We start from the raw sequence: 19,332 nt of genomic DNA, 5'->3' as shown, positions 1-19,332 counted from the left end.
ATTGTAAACAAGCAGGCAGCATTCTCCCGTTGTAAACAAACTTGTTCATCTGAGTGACTGGCTGAACAAGAAGTAGGACTGAGTGGACTTGCAGGCTTTAAAATTTTACATTGTTTTGTTTTTGAATGCAGGTTTTTTGTAATCTACATTTGTAAGATCAACTTTCATGATAAAGAGATTGCACTACAGTACTTAGGTGAATTGAAAAATGTCCGATGAAGTGAGCTGTAGCTCACAAAAGCTTATGCTCAAATAAATTTGTTAGTCTCTAAGGTGCCACAAGTACTCCTTTTCTTTTTGCGAATACAGACTAACACGGCTGCTACTCTGAAACCTGAAAAATACTATGTTTTACAGTGAAAATACTTGTAATCAAAAATACATATAAAGTGAGCACTTTACACTCTGTATTCTGTGTTGTAATTTAAATCAATATATATGAAAATGTAGAAAACATCCAAAAATATTTAAATGATTGTGTGGTGTTGGGTTTTTTTAAAATCACTTTATAGAAAGGGATTAAAATTGGTTAAAGGAATCAAATACAATTGCAACATTCTGGGATCAGACTTCTAGCAGAGATGGAATAAACTGCTGGCTTGTTAAATCTCTGGTTGCTTCCAAATCACTGGAAGGTCCTCAGTCCTTCTGTTAGAATGCTCCCATGAGTATAAGTCCATAGTCTGGAGCAGGAAAGAGGCAAAAGGGAGATGTTTCCAGGGCCTTTTATAGCTTCTGCCAAGTGAAGGGACTCCCATTGTTCTCACTGTGGAAAGTTACAGGTAACAGGATGGTGTTTGGAGTCACATGGGCAAGTCACATGTCCATGCATGATTTCACTTAGTCATAGCTGAGGCCATCATAGGAAAGTCCATTAAGTGTAGATAAAACAAGGAGTCCTTGTGGCACCTTAGACTAACAAATTTATTTGGGCATAAGCTTTCGTGGGTTAAGACCCACTTTATCAGATGCATGGAGTGAAAAATACAGTAAGCAGTATAAATATTACAGCACATGGTAAGGCAACTCCCATCTTTTCAAGTGTGTGTGTGTGGGAGGGTCAGTGCTAACGAGGCCAATTCAATTAAGGTGGAAGTGGTCTATTCTCAAAAGTTGAGAAGAAGGGGTAAATATCAAAGGAGGAAAATTACTTCTTTGTAGTGACCCATCCACTCCCAGCCTTTATTCAGGCCCAATTTGATGGTGTCCGTTTGCAAAGTAATTCCAGTTCTGCAGTTTCTCATTGGAGTCTGTTTTTGAAGTTTTTTCTTGAAGTGCCATGTTTAAGTCTGAGTATCCAGGGAGATTGAAGTATTCTCCTACTGGTTTTTGAATGTTACAATTCTTGATGTCTGATTTGTCTCCATTCATTCTTTTACGTAGAGACTGTCTGGTTTGGACAATGGACATGGCAGAGGGGCATTGCTGGCACATATAACATTGGAAGATATGCAGGTGAACGAGCCCCTGATGGTGTGGCTGATGTGGTTAGGTCTATGATGGTGTCCCTTGAATAGATATGCGCCAGAGTTGGCAACGGGGTTTGTTCCAGGGATTGGTTCCTAGGTTAGTGTTTTTGTTCTGTGGTGTGTAGTTGCTGATGAGTATTTGCTTCAGGTTGGGGGGGCTGTCTGTAAGCGAGGACTGGCCTACCTCCCAAGAGAAGTGTAGATAGGCATCTTCCATGGTCCATTAAGAGTTAAGTGTTAAGCCTTTTAACTTGAATAGTCCCTTCAAGATGTGCAGGCTAAATACCACGTGGGTGTAACCACAGGAGCAAACATCTGAAATACAGGTACATCGTTAATATTCATAACTTCAGATACAAAAATGATACATGCATACAAATAGCACAAGCTGCAAATCTTAACCTTTCCATAGACACCTTACTTGACATACTTTGTACACAATTTGTTGCAATTATTGGTAGCAACAACATCTACATGGTCGTTTATCAGATAACATCACATGAACATAACTCCAGGACAGGGTTCATGGCTGATAATTGCAAGCAGAGCTATGTGGTTCCCAGTAGCCTGGACTTAAACACCTAACTCCGAGAGAGGGAGGGAGGGCTTAGGACACCCTCCTCTTATCAACATCTCCCACTGCTAGTTTAGGCAGTGCCCTGCTTTAGTATGCTGGCTTTTATGAATCGTAGGTGCTTATCTCTTCCCTATTCATTGTATAGGGAGGCTAGGTACCTAACTCTGTGATTCACAAAGCCTGTGTTGTTCCTGCGATATTTTAGGTGCCTAAAAGTTAAGTGTCACAAAGCTTAGCATCACAGCACCTCAGTCCCTTTATGAACCTCCAAATGCATTTAAAGTATACAGCAAATTTGAAAAAATTAAGTGAGGTGAGTGCCCTCTTGTGTTTGAAAGAATTATTTGAATGCAGTTCAAGATAACTAGTTCATGTGCTGTGTGTGTCATACACACACACACACACACACTTTATTAAAGTTATTCCAAGCCTTGACTTGCTCTTAAAGGCCTGATCCTGCTGTCCTGTGTGTGGATCTCCCAATGAAATCTGTGGGAACTATTTGTGCTAACGAACTACTGGATCATTAAGACAAGTTAAACAAATCTATTAACATTTCCTGTATATAAGATCAATCCTCTCTGCACATCTGTCTATGCTAGACAAATGTTTAAATAGACCACATACATCATATTCCTTAAAGAATCTTAGATATGGCAAACTGTAGTTATAAATACAGTATTGGCACAATGAACTAGCATAAAATATTCCATGCAGGTAAGAAATTAAGTAGATTATTTGATACCTGAGATGATAGAAGTAGCCTTATCATTTTAAGATGTGACTCCCACTCCAAAACCCTTCAAAAAGTGTCGTTTGTTTTTTCTCATTCTTACCATAGACACTATCATCACAGAATGGTATACTAGTTGATGCAATAATAATGCAAATTGAAGTCCTTGCTGAAGAAGCTCTCTTAGCTTTCCTATCACTTGCTATCTACTTATGCAGTAATGGCTCAATCTCTCAAGGTGCTGAGTACTCTCAACTCCCATTAAATTCAGTGTGAGCTGAAGGCACTCTGCTTCTTGCTGGATTGAGACCCAGGCTTAATATGAGGTCACACTATGCCTGGCCCCTGCATAGGCTGACAAGAAAAGAAGGGTGCAAGAAGGCTCTTTCCCTAGTTCAGCTGGCTCCCTATTAGCCAATTTATGAAAGATTGTGGGTTTTATGATGAAAAGCATGAAACCTGCCAGAGTCTTAGGGCAGCTGTCTAGGACAAATGCAGACCTTATGTTCCCTTGTATACAAGAATTGTTCCTAGCTACAAGCACTAGCCACCAAAGCAAACAGGGAGGGTAAAGTAGTAACTAGAACATAACCCCATACTCTGAGGTAGAGCTGGCTGAACTTGGAGAATACACACTGCACCCTCTGAAATGGTGGTGCTGTGGCTGTACTCCCTGACTGTTCCATGAGGCATTGTATCCCCTTGTACGCTTCTGGTAGTGATGTGTCTCCACCCCACCCCCACCTCACAATTATTACACCTGTGCAAGGGGTGTGCCTTCAACACACAGGTTATATCCTGCAAATAGATCTCAAATTTATACTCTACAATATCAGCTCTCTGTAGCAGGGACTATGTCTTATTCTCTATTTTAATCGTAGATTCCAAGACCAGCAGGGATCATTGTGATCAGATAATCTGCCCTCCTACATAATACAAGCAGCAGAACTTTGCCAAAATAATTCCTTTTGAACTAGAGCATTATGAAGTGTTGTGTACATTTATGGTGCTATAGAAAAGCTTATACAGTATAATTAGTCCAAAATATAACTAACAAAGGAGGAATACTAGTATTTCTCCAAACTTAATTAACCATAGTTTTATAACACAATTTAAGGCAAGAATGATGGTAACAAATGGCTACCTACCTTTCTGTAACTGTTCTTCAAGATGTGTTGCACATGTCCATTCCCCTGTGTGTCTGCACACGCGTGCGCCCTGTCCAATTGTCAGATTTTTTTTTTCACTCTGTGGTATCCATCAGGGTGGCTCAAACACCCTCTACTGCCACACACCCCTGCATGCTGGTATAAGAGGGCAGGGCTGCTCCCATCTCCCCTGAGTTTCTTCATACCAAACAGGATCCAAAAGAGGCAAAGATGGGAGGGTTGTAGAATTGGACATGTGCAACACATCTCTCAGAACAACTGTTACAGAAAAGTAGGTAGTCACTTTTTTCCTTATGATGGCACATCCATTTCAGTGTAGGTGATTTACAGGCAAACCTGCATAGAGGTGGGCCTGGATCTACCTGAACAGTGATTGTAAGACAATCTGTCCGAAACTGGCATCATCTCTGGACTGATGGGAAATGGCATATCAGAAGCAAAAATGTGGGCTAATGACCAAGTTGCTGCTTTACAAATGTCTACAGTCAGCAATTGTGCCAAGAAAGCAGCCAAAGTTGCCTGCACTCTAGAAGAAAGTGCCAATACTCTCGCTGGTGAGGTTATATTAGCCAGTTGGTAGCACAAAAAAATGCAGAAAGAGATCCAGGATGAGATTCTGAGTTGAAACAGGTAGCCCTTGGCTTTGTCTGCAACTACAATGAACAGCTTCATAGAGGAACTAAGGGACTTCGTACACTCCAGGCAGAAAGCTAAAACACTTCTGACATCCAACAAATGAAGTTTTTCCTTGTCCCTGTGTGCACAGGGTTTTGGAAAGAACATCTGCAAATAGATTGCCTGGTTAACATGAAAATTAGAGACTGTTTTTATGAGAAATTGTGGGTGAGGGCAGACAAACTTTATCTTTATGGAAACCTGTATAGAGAGGCTCTGATAGTAGAGCTCTCAACTCACCCACCCTTCTGGCTGAGGTAATTGCAACTAGAAATGTTACCTTCATAGAGAGGTGGAGGCAGCAAATTGTAAGGGGCTCAAAGGATAGTCCTAACAAAGTTGATGGGACTAAGTTCAGATCCCAAGGAGGGATGGGATCTTGTGGGTGGGGGTATAATCTTACTAAGCCCTTTAGGAATCTGAGGACAATGGGGTTGGAGAAAAGGAATCTACTATCCACTAAGACGTACAAAGCCAAAATAGCTGCCAGATTCACTTTTATAGAGCTAATAGCCAAAGCCTGGTTTTAGACCTAGAAGATAGTCCAGCACCAGGTCCAGGAGTGCCTGCTCTGGACATACACCTTCCTGATGAGACCAAATAGCTGGCCAAGTGGAGCACTTCTTCAAGTGTTCCTAGCTGAGGGTTTTCTGCTATTCAGAATGTCCTTCCAGCTGAACCCTGGGAATAAAGGAATTGGAGGGAAGGCATACAGTAGAGCATTCCTCCAAGACAGGAGAAAATCCTCTGTCATTGAGCCTGGGCTGAGCCCACCCCGGGAACAGAACTGATGGCATTTTCTGTTGGTTCTTCTTGCAAACTCTCACTTGGGGAGTCCCCAGAGCTGGAAGATGGACCTGGCCACATCTAGACATAGTGCCCACTCATGGTGATCTCAGAAGGACCTGCTCAGATAATCCAGGGAAACAGAATACATTAGCAGAAGGTAAGAAGCCCTGAGATGAACCGAGTTGGTTATACAAAAGTCCCATAGGCAAATTGCCTCCTGGCACAGTTTAGTTGACAGTGTCCTTCCCTGCCTGTTTATGTAAAACTTGGTCACCAAATTGTCTGTTGAATTAATTCTTTCCTACTAAATGGAGGAGAAAGGCCAAGCAGGCTAGACATACCACTGATAAGTCCAATATTTTTGAGTCGTTAGATCTTGAGATGACCAGACACCCTGAGTCTGCAGGGAACCCCTATCTGTGACTAGACTGAGGGTTTGTAGTGGGGGGGGCAAAGGGAACCCCTACACAAACTTTCAGAGGGTCCATCCTCCAATCCAGAGATGACAAAATTATTGTTCCAGAGCCACCAGGATCCCTTTAACCAGGCATTCCTGAAATCCTACTATTGGCCCGAGTCAATAGCATAGCCCTCGCTGTCAGGGCAGTGCGGCCTGGTGGCCAGAGTCAATAGTATTGATGAGCTGGGTCGCCACCCCAGGGTGGGTGGCAGCTTGGGTAGGGGGACCCAGGCCCTCCCTCTCCACTGGGTCCCAACCCAGGGCCCTGTCAGTGGTGGGGTTGCTCACGACCAGCTCAGCTCGGATCCTGCTGCAGCACGCAAAGCTAGTCTCCGGTTCTACAACCGACTCCCCACAAAGTTTCCCTCGGTCACTTCCTACCTGATTCTCCATGGCTTCCCGTCTTGGGATTTCCACAGTCTCTCCTCGTTCAGTGGTGCCCTGAGCATGGGGGTCATGGGTCATCTCTGTCTGGATGGCCTCCGCATCCTAGAGAGTGTGGGCAGTCCTTTGACAGGAGTCGGCAGCACACTCCTTCCTCTCCAGCGGTCAGCTCAGACTGAGCTGCTCTGCTTCCTTTTATATCCTGTTTACAGCTGGAGGATGCCCAGCATAGCCAAGCGGGCATGGCCTCCTTGGCCCAAAGAGAAGGATTAACCCCTGCTGCACCAGTGCAGGGTTGGTACACACTGGTCCTTTGGGCTTCAGAACATTTTGTATAGTGAGCAGAATTTTTTAAAAACTCTTCACCTTACTAGACCTATGGGCTGACTGGGAGCCAGAGAACTGGAATGCAATAAAGGGGATTGTGTGATTACTTTTTTCAGTTTCTTTATAACCAGTGTGGGGGATCAGGAGTACAGTTTGTGACTGGATAGTGAATCTAATTTCAGTGTTAACCACCAGTCCTGGGAGAATCTGCTCTTCTTTTGCAGCCTACCCTGACCTTGGCATTTTCAGGGAAGGCTACCCTAGGCACCCCAGGTCACAGTAGGTGACAAGTGTTCCAGAGAGATCTTCTTCCCTGAATACTTTGTGTAGAGTCTCTGCCTCTGTCTGGATTCAGTACAGACACAGTCGAGCAAGGTAGCAAGCCTGAGGAAGATCTAAGCCTTTTCTTTAGTCCAAGCTAATGGGACTGAGGAGTCACTATATGAGGTGGTGCCGCCCCGATTCCCCTCAGTTCCTTCACACTGAATATCCAGGGGAAGACTCCAATTCAGAGGGGATGGAGGGCAGGTTGTGGAATACACATCTGCATCACACCTCAAAGAACCACAGTTACAGTAAGTAACCATTTCTTCTTTGAGTAGATGCAGATGTGTATTCCAGGTAGGTGACTCATAAGCAGTACCACCTGTAAGAGGTGGGGCTTGGAGTCAATCAAAGTAGGGATTGTAGGACCACTCTTCCAACATTAGCATCTGCTCTGGAAGATGCAGTGATTGCATAATAGTCTGTAACCATATGTATTGATGGCCATGTGGCCGCCCTATAAATGTCCAATATGGAAATGTCAAGGAACACTACTGATGTCTACGCTCTTGTTGAATGAGTCAGTGTCAGCTATAAGAAAAAGAGTACTTGTGGCACCTTAGAGACTAACAAATTTATTTGCGCATAAGCTTTTGTGAGCTACAGCTCACTTCATCGGATGTATGCAATGTAAAATAAAGTGGGGAGATTTTACATACACAGAGAACATGAAACAATGGGTGTTACCATACAGACTGTAACAAGAGTGATCAGGTAAGGTGAGCTATTACCAGCAGGAGAGGCGGGGGGCGGGGGAGGGGAGAGGGGAACCTTTTGTAGTGATAATCAAGGTGGGCCATTTCCAGCAGTTGACAAGAACGTGTGAGGAACAGTGGGGGGGTGGGGGGGGGGAATAAACAAGGGGAAATAGTTTTACTTTGTGTAATGACACATCCACTCCCAGTCTTTATTCAAGCCTAAGTTAATTGTATCCAGTTTGCAAATTAATTCCAATTCAGCAGTCTCTCGGAGTCTGTTTTTGAAGGTTTTTTTTGTTGAAGAATTGCCACTTTTAGGTCTGTAATCGAGTGACCAATGAGATTGAAGTGTTCGCCAACTGGTTTTTGAATGTTATCATTCTTGACGTCTGATTTATGTCCATTTATTCTTTTATGTAGAGACTGTCCAGTTTGGCCAATGTACATGACAGAGGGGCATTGCTGGCACATGATGGCATATATCACATTGGTAGATCTGCAGGTGAACGAGCCTCTGATAGTGTGGCTGATGTGATTAGGCCCTATGATGGTGTCCCCCGAATAGATATGTGGACACAGTTGGCAACAGGCTTTGTTGCAAGGATAGGTTCCTGGGTTAGTGTGTTTCTTGTGTGGTGTGTGGTTGCTGGTGAGTATTTGCTTCAGGTTGGGGGGCTGTCTGTAAGCAAGGACTGGCCTGACTCCCAAGATCTGTGAGGGTGATGGGTCATCCTTCAGGATAGGTTGTAGATCCTTGATGATGCGTTGGAGAGGCTGGGGGCTGAAGGTGATAGCTAGTGGCGTTCTGTTATTTTCTTTGTTGGGCCTGCCCTGTAGCAGGTGACTTCTGAGTACTCTTCTGGCTCTGTCAATCTGTTTCTTCACTTCCGCAGGTGGGTATTGTAGTTGTAAAAATGCTTGATAGAGATCTTGTAGGTGTTTGTCTCTATCTGAGAGGTTGGAGCAAATGCGGTTGTATCATAGAGCTTGGCTGTAGACGATGGATCGTGTGGTCTGGATGAAAGCTGGAGGCATGTAGGTAGGAATAACGGTCGGTAGGTTTCTGGTATAGGGTGGCATTTATGTGACCATCGCTTATTAGCACCATAGTGTCCAGGAAGTGGATCTCTTGTGTGGACTGGTCCAGGCTGAGGTTGATGGTGGGATGAAAACTGTTGAATTCATGGTGGAATTCCTCAAGGGCTTCTTTTCCATGGGTCCAGATGATGAAGATGTCATCAATGTAGCGCAAGTAGAGTATGGGCATTAGGGGACGAGAGCTGAGGAAGCGTTGTTCTAAGTCAGCCATAAAAATGTTGGCATACTGTGGAGCCATGCGGGTACCCAGAGCAGTGCTGCTGATTTGAAGGTATACATTGTTCCCAAATGTGAAATAGTTATGGGTGAGGACAAAGTCACAAAGTTCAGCCACCAGGTTTGCCATGGCATTATCGGGGATACTGTTCCTGACGGCTTGTAGTCCATCTTTGTGTGGAATGTTGGTGTAGAGGGCTTCTACATCCATAGTGGCCAGGATGGTGTTTTCAGGAAGATCACCGATGGATTGTAGTTTCCTCAGGAAGTCAGTGGTGTCTCGAAAATAGTTGGGAGTGCTGGTAGCGTAGGGCCTGAGGAGGGAGTCTACATAGCCAGACAATCCTGCTGTCAGGGTGCCAATGCCTGAGATGATGGGGCATCCAGGATTTCCAGGTTTATGGATCTTGGGTAGCAGATAGAATACCCCTGGTCAGAGTTATAGGGGTGTGTCTGTGCGGATTTGTTCTTGTGCTTTTTCAGGGAGTTTCCTGAGCAGATGGTCTAGTTTCTTTTGGTAACCCTCAGTAGGATCAGAGGGTAATGGCTTGTAGAAAATGGTGTTGGAGAGCTGCCTAGCAGCCTCTTGTTCATATTCCGACCTATTCATGATGACGACAGCACCTCCTTTGTCAGCCTTTTTGATTATGATGTCAGAGTTGTTTCTGAGGCTGTGGATGGCATTGTGTTCTGCACGGCTGAGGTTATGGGGCAAGTGATGCTACTTCTCCACAATTTCAGCCAGTGCACGTCAGCGGAAGCACTCTATGTAGAAGTCCAGTCTGTTGTTTCGACCTTCAAGAGGAGTCCATCCAGAATCCTTCTTTTTGTAGTCTTGGTAGGAAGGTCTCTGTGGGTTAGTATGTTGTTCAGAGGTGTGTTGGAAATATTCCTTGAGTCGGAGACATCGAAAATAGGATTCTAGGTCACCACAGAACTGTATCATGTTCGTGGGGGCGGAGGGGCAGAAGGAGAGGTAGGCCCCGAGATAGGACAGATTCTTCTGCTGGGCTAAGAGTATAGTTGGATAGATTAACAATATGCCTCAGTAGGGTGACCAGATGTCCCAATTTTATAGCGACAGTCCCAATTTTGGGGTCTTTTTCTAATATAGGCTCCTATTTACCCATACACACACATTCACACACCCCGTCCCAATTTTTCACATTTGCTGTCTGGTCACCCTACTCCTTAGTACATACGATCTCATATGCAGTCTTAAAACAAGATGTTTCCAAGGCAACTTGGAGGTGGGGGCGGAGGTATGGAGGGTCCAGTGCCCCCCCAGCAGCCAACCAGGCAGCAAGAGGAAGGGGCAGGGCCAGAACTGGAGAGGAAGGGGTGGGGCGGGGCCAGAGCCTCTCTGGCCGCAGGGGGACACTGCCCATAGCAGCTGCCTGGGAGACAGCCTGGTTCCAGTGGTGGCAGGCTTCCACCCACCCACCCACCCCACACCCCCAGCTCAGCTTCTGGGAACAGCAGCCGAGTGAGCCAGAGGGCCCCCCCCCCCCACACACACACACTCTCCCCTGGCACATTTGGCCCCTGCCCCCAGAAGCGGAGCCCAGGCAGGGAGCGGGCTGCCACTTCCCCGCCCATCTCTAGCCAGGCTCTCTCCCAAGCAGCTGCTGTTGTGTACAGAGCATGCTGGGGTTGGGGGGCTCCAGCTCACTTGGCTCCTGGCCCAGAAGCTGAGCCCAGGCAGGTAGTGGGCTGCTTGCTGCCACCCATCCTCAGCCACGCTCTCTTCCAGGCAGCTGGCCATGCTGTGTGGAACAGCAACCAGGAACGGCTCCATTCCACTCCCTGCCCAGGCCTGGTTGCCAAGGAGGGTGGCCAAACGTGCTGAGGGGGAGCCGGCACAGCAAAAGGACAGAGCCCCTTTCTGCCCTCTCCAACCTCCTGGTAACATGGGGCAGAGTACAGGGCCCCAGGCTGGGGGCAGGGCAGGGAGAAGACATGTGGGGAGGTCATGTGTCCTCCCCTTTAGCTGATGCTCCCCAGGAGAGGGAGGCACCAGTCAGGTCTATGCAGAGATTGCTTGTATCTTTATGTGGTCCACATATGATATGAACAGGCAAGGCAAAGCACAGAACTGTTTAGTCCTGCTCAGATAAAAGGGTAGACCGTGTCCAATATATGGAAGCATTGCTCCTCGAGCTTAGGGGAAAATACAGGCAAATACATGGCCACTGAGAAACCACCTTGGATAAGAGTGTCAGGTGTGACTGGAGCATTACCTCGTCCTTAGAGAAACGTGTGTAAGGAAGCCCCCACCATCAGGGCCTGCAACTCACCCACCCTCGTGGCAGAGGTAATTGCAATCAAGAATGCAGTTTTCTTGAGACGAGGGGCAGTAGACAGGAAAAAAGAAGCTTGAATGCAGGCTCTATTAGAGCTGCTAAAACCATGTTCAGGTTCTAAAAAGGGACCAACTCTCCAACTGGAGGATGCAGGCAAAGAAGTCTTTTCAGAAATCTCATCACCATGGCATTGGCATTTTCTTGGATATTGCTGCCAAGTGCACTCTCAGAGAACTGAGAGTCAAACTCTATTTCTGAAAATATAGCAGGTACTTGAAGATGTCCTGGATGGAAGTCCCTGCTGGGTGGGCCCCACAGGCCAAGGGCCGCTCCAAAAAACTCTTCTACTGGGGAGGGGCGGCTGAGGCTCCGCTTCTGGGGACAGGAGCTGATTCTGTGCATCCTGGAGGGTGGCAGGGGGCTCTGACTTGCTCAGCAGCTATCCTGGAAGCCAAGCCCAGGCAGGAGGTAGTCTGCTGCGGCCGCAGCCAGGCACTTTCCCAGGCAGCTGCTGCAGCGCATCAGGCAGCGGCTCTGTCCTGCTCCCTGCCCGGCTCTGGCTGTCAGGAAGAACAACCGAACATGCCGGGGGAGGGGAGGGAGCAGGTGCAGTGGAAGGACAGAGCCTCCACACACAGGTAACATGGGGTGGGGCGGGGAGAGCATGGGGGCTGGGGTCGGGGCATGGAGGAAAGGAGATGTTGGGAGGTCAGCTGCTGCTCCCCTCAGTATGGGGGGCACCAGTTGTTGCAATGCTCTTCCTCCTCATTCATCCAGGCAGCAGCCACCCTGTAGGGGGCAGGGAACCGATTGTCGGATGCACGGTGTGGCCGCAGTCCTGTGTGAGAAGGTTGGGAAGGAGAGGAAGCAATGTGGGAGGCACAACTGACAGAGCAAGGAGATCCGAGGACCATCACTGTCTCGTCCACGCTGTGGCAATCAGGATGAGCCTAGCTCAATCCGCCTTGAGCTTGACGATTGACCTGTGGAATGATTGGGATAGGAAGGAAGGCATACAGAAAAATCAACTGCCAGCTGCAGTGGAAGGTGTCAGAGAGGGCACCTGGGCTGAGACCGCCCCAAGAACAGAACAGGTGATGTTTCCTGTTGTCCCTTGTGCAAATAAGTTGCTCATGGGGATGCCCCACTCTGTGAAAACAATCCGAGGGACACCTGCCTTCAGAAACCATTCGCTGCTCAGGGAGCAAATCCTGCTGTGATGGTCTGTGAGATGGTTCTGCACTCTTAGTAAGTAGACAGCTAGTGGGGTGATGTCCTCTTCAATAATGAACTGCCACAAATTGATCACCTCCAGGAAGAGTGATCAGGAGTGGGCTCTTTTTTTGTTCACACAGTACATTGCAGAGGTATTGTTAGTGAGTATGTGAACCACTAAATGCCTGATACAGTCCCAGAAGGCATGACACATGTTGTGGGTGGCCCAAAGCTCCAACACGTTGATGTGGAATGAGGCTTTGTGTTCCGACCATTGGCCCTATACCCTCAAGAAGTCCAGATGCACTCCCCTACCCAGAAGGGACACATTGGTAATCGCTGACTTGGTCAGAGAGGGTCAAGCGAAGGGGACTTCTTGGCATACATTGTGTGAGGTCCCCACCAGTGCAAGGACTCCAGAGCAGGTGGAGGAAGGCAAAGCAACCTGTCCAGAGAATGTGGGACCGGGTAGTAAACCATCCTAAACCACGTTTGAAGAAGGCAAAGACGCAACCTAGAGAAGTGGACCACCTGTGTGCAAGTGGACATGTGGCCCAACAGGCTCAGCATATCCGGATTGCCGTGGAAGGTTGAGATTGTAGACTGAGACACAGCTGTTGAATTTCCTGGAAGGGATCAGTCAGTAGGAATGCTCTCTACTTCATGAAATCTAACAAGACCCCAATAAACTCTATTTGTTGAGTGGGAGCCAAGGTTGACTTCATGATGGTCAAGTAAATGCAGTGGGGTGTTGATGTGGGCAAAAACCTCCTCTCTGGAGCGGCCCTTCAGCAACCAGTCATTGAGATAGGGAAGATGTAGATTCACTTCTTCCTGAGGTACAGCATGACCACCACCATGCATTTGGTGAAGACTCAGGGGTCAGAAGAGAGGCTGAATGGAAGAACCCATATCCTGACAATGACATTCTCCTGCTACAAAACACAAACTTCCTGTGACTCGGTGGAATGGCCACATAAAAATAAATGTCCTGAAGGTCCACAGCAGTGAACCAGTCATTCTGAGACAGAGCAGGGACGATAGCTGAGCGTGACCATGAGGAACCTCATGATGACTTTGTTGAGTCTGCAAAAGTTGAGGATAGGCCTCATCCTACCCTTGAATTTTGGTATCAAAGTAGAACCCATGACTCCATTATTCTTGCGGAATTTCCTCCACAGCTCCCAATGTTAGCAGAGAGCTGACCTGCTCAAAGAGCAGTGTCTTGTGAGGGCGTCCCTGAAGATGGATAAGGAAAGGTGGTGGAGGGGGGGTGTGAAGAGAAACTGGATGGTAGAGACCGATTTAACTGTGTCAAGGACCCAGCTGTTGGAGATAATTGAGACCCAAGCATTGTCAAAGCAGGCCAGTCTGTCCCCAAACAGAGGGACAACTAAGGTGGAAGAACGACAACTGGAATGGTGCCCTGCACTCACTAAACAGTCAAAATGGGCACTTAGGAGGCACTGAAGGGTGAAAATACTGGCCAAGCCTCAAGTTCGAGCAGTTCATTTTGTGAGACTGGTCTCTCTTCCTGGGATAGTCTCACTGTTTCGGGGGGGAAGGGCTTCATGCAAGGACGCTGTGGCCTATATAACTGTTGCTGTGCATCTCTGCGAGGGTGGTATGTATAACCCCAAAGACTCTCAAGGCCATTTATGTGTCTCTGGACCCTGTTCAGTTGTTGAGTCCAGATGGTTTTGAATGCCTGAGGGTTGTGGTGGATTGGTAACTGCCCCTCCTGGTAAGGTTCGCACCCTTCTCCACTTCACCAATCTCTATCAAGATCTGAGCCCTCTTTCACACTCCCATTAGGACTTGACATTAAGCTGACAGGAACCCCTCCGTGTGGAAAGCCTCTGGATGGCAAGTCCTACCACCACCTCCTCATGGTGAGAGTCGCTAACTAGTATCGATTGCTGGGCAGAATGCAGAGGGCAAACCCTGCCCCCCCTTATTGGGGGGTGGGGTGGCAGCCCCAAGAAAATCTGCTCCCCCGGCAACGGTAGCCTCCCCCTGGCAAGGGTAGTCTCCTCCAGGCACCGGTGAATCCCCCGGGTAAGGGATAGCCTCCCCCTGTGAAGCGTTATATCTTTTTAATTACGGAGAAAAGGAATTTTAATATTCACACCGTAGTGGTGCTGGACCAGGTAAACAACACCCCCTCTCCTGCCCCCCTGCTGGTTTTGATGCCCTGGCAGGCTGTGTCAAATATGTTAGGGGACTAATTCGGGTCACTGGACTGATCCATAAAACATTTTTTGTGAGTGGTTACCTTATGAGACTAAGATATGTGATTTTTCCCTGCCAGAGATGATATGGGAGTGAAGAATTTTGGCTGATTAGGTGAGGACCAGGTTGATGATTTGTCATTTTTACCTATGGTTTTTATGAATAGCTTTTTTAATAATTTGGATGTGGACAATTTTAATCCTAATTTTAAGTATTTAGGTACTTTGGATGATCTGTATTTTTATGAGATGGGACATTTTAGTGCTAATTTTACTACTGCTTTTAATAATATGGATACCTCACAAAATAGCAGCTTGTGGAAGGACTGAATTTTTTATTTAAAATATCCCGTTGAATGTTATAATTGTCCTATATGCCCACAGACTTTAGCAACCTTTGGTAAGTAGGCTAAACATATCAAAGTGTTCCATAAGAGTAAGGCTATGAGAGTTGTATGCAAAAAATGTGGTTAAACACTCTCAGTTCCATAATATAGCTTGCCACTACCCCAAGTGTGTGCCCAAGGAGGTGGCCACCCAGATATGGGTTATGTCTGTTTGCTCTGCGGGTCGGCTTTCCACACCAAGACAGGACGGAGCCAACATACTAGACACAGGCACCCTGCAGTTAGAAATGAGCGAAGGAAGGTAAGGTGGTTAGGAAGGTTGTTAGTGAGTCTATTCACTCTCGAATATGAACTGAACAAGAAGCTGAACTTCTTACCCGATTAGAGATTAAATATGCAGGTAAGAGAAACATAAATAAGTGTATAGAGTGAATTAGGGACTAAAACTAATAAACAAATTTCAGATAAAAGACATAAGTTGGCTAAGAAGAGGGTTAATAAGGATATTGTTGATTTAAGTAATGAAGGAGTTTGTGATGTGTGTATTGGAGGTTCCGCCCCCTCGGGAAAAAATTCTTTTAAGAGAGCATCCATCGGTAAATAATGTGGTTACATTGCGTAGGCAAGGTAGACAAAATAGAAAGGCTGAGCAGATTTTAAGTAGTCTGGAGGAAATCAAAAAGTTATTGAGAGAAGTTCATATGGCTTCTGTTGGTATGGGGATGGTAGAGGAATTGTGTAAATCATTGATAGAGGTTGATTTAAGTAGTGGTGCTGAGGAACAGAGATGAATAGAAATAGGGTAAGGAATAACGGGAATGGAGACCAAAAGAAGCAGCTGATCTCTACAGAAGGTATGCTACTAAGAAGGCCTGATACAAAGTCTATCAACAGTTATTTGTTAAAGATAAGAAAAGATTGGCGTGGATAATTATGGGTGAACCAGATAAAACCAAATGTAGTACTCCCCTGATTGAGATCCTACAATATTATGTAGGTATGTTAGATAATATTGGACATGATAGTATGAGAGGCTGGCACCCCCAGCCGTTGAAAATGCAGATAATGATTAATTACTGAATCGATCTCTATGGAGGAAGTTAGGGAGGTGTTGCAAGTTATTTGTAAAACTAGTACCCCAGGCCCTGACAGAGTAACTATTAACAATTTATGGGAAATCTTTAATTTGGACTCAAATTCTCACACATTTTTAATATTTGGTTTTTAAATATGCAGATCCCTGACTATTTTAAAGAAAATAGAACAATTTTAATCCCCAAGGTACAGGATGAGGAAGAATTAGCTAAACTGTCTTCTTGGAGACCACTGACTATTAGATCTGTTTGGATTAGACTGAATACAAAAAGTTTAGCCAAGAGATTGACAACTGCAGTTGTCATATGTAACAGCCAAAAGGGATTTATTTCAGCCCCAGGGCATGAAAAGAATATTTCTATATTAGATCATTTAATAAAGAGCAAAACCGAATGGGGACAAGTTAGCTTTGGCCAAATCAACAACAAAAAAGCTATCTTACTCCATAAAGGACCTTAATGCCTTCTTGCATTTTGTCAGAATGAAGGGTGTCTAATACACCCATCAGCCTCAAGATCAAAGACACTTACTGGCAGCAGAGGTGATTCAAGACAATCGTCCACCCTAAGCAAAACTTCAGCACCTCCCTCACTGCTAACACCCCCATCCCTGAAACTTGTGCAGCCTGGCCAGAGGCTGATGTAGGACACCCGGGCCTGGGGCTGCAGAGGCTACTGCAGACCCCCCTAGGACAGAAATCAGCTAACATCTGGGCACTGGCAGGAGGCAGCTCCCAGCCAGTAGGGACCTGTTTAATGGGCTGCGCAGACTTCCCACGCTGCACAAAGCTACGCGGGCTGGGGGTACAGATCACCCCTTGTACAGGGATCAGTAGGCTCCCTCCTGGACAGAGTGAGGATCACTGGATCTCAGCACCTACAGCCCCAGCCTGCCACAGCCCCAGCCCCAGCTTAGCCCCACGCTCCCAGGCCTCCACACCATCCCAAATCCACCTGCCTGACCCCCATAATCCCACCCCACACCTGGCCCCTTGCACTCCACACCCCCAGGCCGTGCCAGCCTGCACTGCCTATGCAGTCCCCCACACTCCACCCCTGCTCTGCAACTCCTACCCAGCCTCCGCACCCTCAGCCCACACCTTTCCGGAGGAGCTCCTATCCTGCACTGTAGTAGCACCTCCAGAACCCAGCCACAGTGAGGTTGAAGTGGCAGAGGCAGCCATGGCAGGGGCTGCGTGCTGCCTGGGTGGCAGGGCCCACATGCTGACAGGGAACAGGGTGGGTCATTGAATTTGTGGCCAAAGTCCCTGGAGCACTCGTGGTGCTGCCAGGAGCAGCCCAAAGCCACTCAGTGCCTGAGCCATGATCTTACTGCAGCGGAGGCAGGGAGTGGTTGAGGAGGGGTCAGGAGTGCTTCCCCTGAGGGCTGAGGGCTGAGGGCTGCTTCCTGCTCCTTGGAGTGCCTGTTGTGGGATACCCCCTCCCCAAGGCAGCCCCACCAGCCTCCTCCTCATAAATCGGCAGTGCTAGACTGTGGCCTAGTTTGCTTATAGCTAAAGCAGCTCCTGACTGGCAGCTATCAATACCCTTCGGCATAACAATACTTAATTGGGAGGCACTGTGAACATTGTGGACATATAACTATATTTCTAACCTTTATAGGTCTCTTTATTAGTCAGCAAATAAAAAGAGATTCACCTTAGGAAAATGCAAGTTAATATAGGTGGGGAATAATAATTTGAAAACAGATATTCAGTGGGTGGGTCAAACCTGGAAAGCAGCCTTTCAGCAGTGAATGGGAGGGACAAAGAAGGAAATAAGACAATAGTGCATAGTGTAGTATGGCAGCAAAAAATAAAAAATGTCAATATGCTTTTATGCTGCATACAAGAAGACATCGTGTTCTGGAGTAACACGTTATAATCTCTCTGTGTATGACTCAGTTGAGACAACACCTGAAATATTTCTTATTACTTCAATGTCAGGAAATTTGAACAATAGCCAGGTGCTGAACAGATTAATATGTGAAGAATGATTAAAATAACTGTCTACTACATAGCTTAGCTCAATGATTAAACAGGGGTGTATTAACCATTCTACAAGTATATGAAAGGTGTAAACATCAAGCATGGAGAACAATAATTAGGATAATGTAAGGAGGTCACCAAGGATAATGGATTCAAATAAAGAAAAGGGATTTTACAGTATCAGGAAAAGTGCTTTGGGAGCGATTGTGGCTCTATATCTATTGCACTCCTTAGAGAAGGCACAACGTGCCTCAGGTGTCACGTGACCAGGATTCATCACCGAATTTGGTGCGCTGGTTGAATCATTAGCTTCCCTGGCTTGGGTCAGGTACTGATGGGGAGTAAATGTAAACACTGATCCATGCCCCCCACCCTCCATTGCAATTATAAGCAGTTACACAAGTAGGCCCACTGTCTTCAGTGGTATTGTTTTTGTGGATAAATGGTTATCCATGTAAGGGCTGAGTGATCTAGTCCTGAAATATTATAGTGACTAACAGTGCAACTTATTAGACCGCTGAGTAGCCTTCCTTATGAATTAGTGGAAGACCCATCACTAGGGATATTTAAAAATAAATCAGAAAATGTACTGAAAATAAGAATACTAAATTTCATAATCCTGAAGTAATAAATTCCATTCAAGAAAAGTTAGATAACTAAATCCCTATTTCGGCACCTAAATAAGTAAGAGATGTGCAATTTCAAAACTACCACTGAAGACAATGGATTTATATGTCTAATATGTCTAGGAACACAAGTTTTAAACTTTTGGCCTTAGTGCTGTTTATTTAGGGGGATGGTCCTCCCTTTGGCCAACTGGCATTTATGTGCTTATTTCAGCTAGTATATAAAATATTAAAGAACGCAAGCATTATAATAAAGAGCCTGTGAAGCTCACTTTAAAATTGTAATGCCTCTATAAGGTAGACAGAGCATACAATTCATAGATATATTTACTATTTGAAAGAAACCCAGCTACATAGCTCAGAGTTTACATACCTACTTTGAAAAATATGCAAGAACCAGCAAGGAAATTACTGAAGATACATCTTAAGCCTATTTCCATTCACATTGTGTCTTTTCATAGCACCCTCTTAACTATGCTACAGGAGGCTGCACTGTTACCTCAGATTCCAACACAGCCCATGTTCACCTTCTCCCTGTGTCTGCAAGAGAAAGGCAAAGTTAATCAACAAGAAAATTTGTATTCACCCACCTATCACAGGTAATATGAG

The 19,332-nt window shown here is 46.1% G+C and overlaps 2 long non-coding RNA genes across 5 annotated transcripts in view; one reads left to right on the top strand and one right to left on the bottom strand.

The window, feature by feature from the left end:
• Positions 1-1,529: 1,529 nt before the first annotated feature.
• LOC119565762 overlaps positions 1,530-19,332 on the bottom strand; it is an 18,809-nt gene continuing 1,006 nt past the window's right edge. The window contains exons 2-3 of one of the 3 annotated variants that reach the window (XR_005224636.2): positions 19,097-19,263; positions 1,530-1,784 (exon numbers count right to left, since the gene is read on the bottom strand). This is a non-coding gene — a long non-coding RNA (uncharacterized LOC119565762). The remainder of the gene's footprint in view (positions 1,785-19,096; positions 19,264-19,332) is intronic. The other 2 variants (XR_006289476.1, XR_005224637.2) reach the window with 2 other exon arrangements.
• LOC114018490 overlaps positions 9,787-19,332 on the top strand; it is a 24,118-nt gene continuing 14,572 nt past the window's right edge. For both annotated transcript variants that reach the window (XR_005224631.2, XR_005224629.2), the window contains exons 1-2: positions 9,787-9,798; positions 14,639-14,641. This is a non-coding gene — a long non-coding RNA (uncharacterized LOC114018490). The remainder of the gene's footprint in view (positions 9,799-14,638; positions 14,642-19,332) is intronic.

This window comes from Chelonia mydas, chromosome 3 (assembly GCF_015237465.2).
Source record: "Chelonia mydas isolate rCheMyd1 chromosome 3, rCheMyd1.pri.v2, whole genome shotgun sequence".
NCBI lineage: Eukaryota > Metazoa > Chordata > Testudines > Cheloniidae > Chelonia > Chelonia mydas.
Note: the sequence above shows the minus strand (reverse complement) of the source record. Positions and strands in the feature narration are given on the sequence as shown.